Raw genomic sequence first — 1,400 nt, 5'->3', positions numbered from 1 at the left:
GATAAAAGTTGCAGATTACCCCAAACTGTAAGGACAGTTTATGTAAATGACTTTCAAAAATTATTAAAAAATAACAACCAATAGAGCCCAAATCAATACGGGCAACATCAAACAATAAGGACGACCGACACCGGAGCATTTAGTGACAAATTTGCAATAAATTTTTAAATTTTAATTTTAACTCATAGGATTGGTTTGTTTGTTTATTTATTTATTTATGGACGAGGATCACAGATTTTAAAGCAAAAATCAAATACTTTTATTTAAAATTATATATGAAAACGAACACATTTGTTTTATTACAAAAAAATAAACATAAAAATACACCACCATACAATCAACCAAAAAAAATCTAGTAAAAGAAAGCTAAAGCAGCGGCCAAGAAAGTGGCGGGTACAACGGCGGTGAAAGATGGGGATGCGTTACCAGCTGGCGGTGGTGGTGATGGCGGCGGCATCATGCTACCAGCGGGAGCTGGACTGGAGGTAGACGGAGGAGGAGTACCGGCAGTGCCAGCTGCAGCAACGTTGATGGTAAGTTTCTGACCACTCCGGCAATGAGCTCCGACACTACAGATATAGTAGTGGTTGCCGGGAGTCCTCAAGTTGACCGTAGCAGGGCCGGTGGTGACGGAGTTAATGGGGCTAGCGATGGTGCATGGGCCGTACGCCGCCTGTGAAACTTCTGTAACGTCATGGAATCTTGTGGTGAAGTTGAAAAACAAAGAATCGCCGACGGTGAAGGTCTGGCCAGAAGCCCAGGTGGTGTAGGTGTCGGCAGCAGATGGAATGTTCCAACCAAAGGCGTCTGCGACGACGTGCCTTGTCTGCGCCACCGTGGATTGGAACTGGAAAGATGCAACCACCATAACTACCAACACAAATACTAACTTTGAAGCTGCCATTTTTTTTCTGTGTTTAAATCTCAGGTCGCCCACTTTCTTTTGGTAAAACCTTTCCTTTTGGGGATACTCACTCTCTAGTGTTCTGAGCTTGGTGGAGATGAAGGATATCTTGGAGATGTATTTATAAGGGAATGGAAGTTTGACCTTTTCGATGAACGAGTACGATAACGTTGACTTTGACTATTGTGAGGTGTAAAGTCCAAATTGTGGTGGGTGAGGAAGTTAGCATGGCCTCAATTGTCCTGTATTAGGTGGGCTTAGACATGTGAACTTTTCAACTAAACCAACGAACCATGTTAGAAGTTTTGTTGGGATAAATACCATGTTAGAAGTTTTGTTGGGATAAATATTTTAATAGGGTTCGTGTTAAATTAAAAAAAAAAAAACCTATAGTGATATTTTGAATAGAAGTTGTAAATGAAAAAAAAATAATCAACTTTTATCTTATTTAATCTTATTTGATCGCCATATTATTAATCATACAACCTACATATCA

The 1,400-nt window shown here is 40.1% G+C and overlaps 1 pseudogene; it reads right to left on the bottom strand.

The window, feature by feature from the left end:
• Positions 1-235: 235 nt before the first annotated feature.
• LOC145123424 (umecyanin pseudogene) lies at positions 236-1,017 on the bottom strand (annotated as a pseudogene).
• Between the last annotated feature and the right edge of the window lie 383 nt (positions 1,018-1,400).

The sequence above is a fragment of the Lactuca virosa genome, chromosome 7 (assembly GCF_052849685.1).
Source record: "Lactuca virosa cultivar CGN04683 chromosome 7, Lactuca_virosa_CGN04683_v6, whole genome shotgun sequence".
Classification (NCBI taxonomy): Eukaryota; Viridiplantae; Streptophyta; class Magnoliopsida; order Asterales; family Asteraceae; genus Lactuca; species Lactuca virosa.
This window is presented reverse-complemented; position numbering and strand designations above follow the sequence as displayed.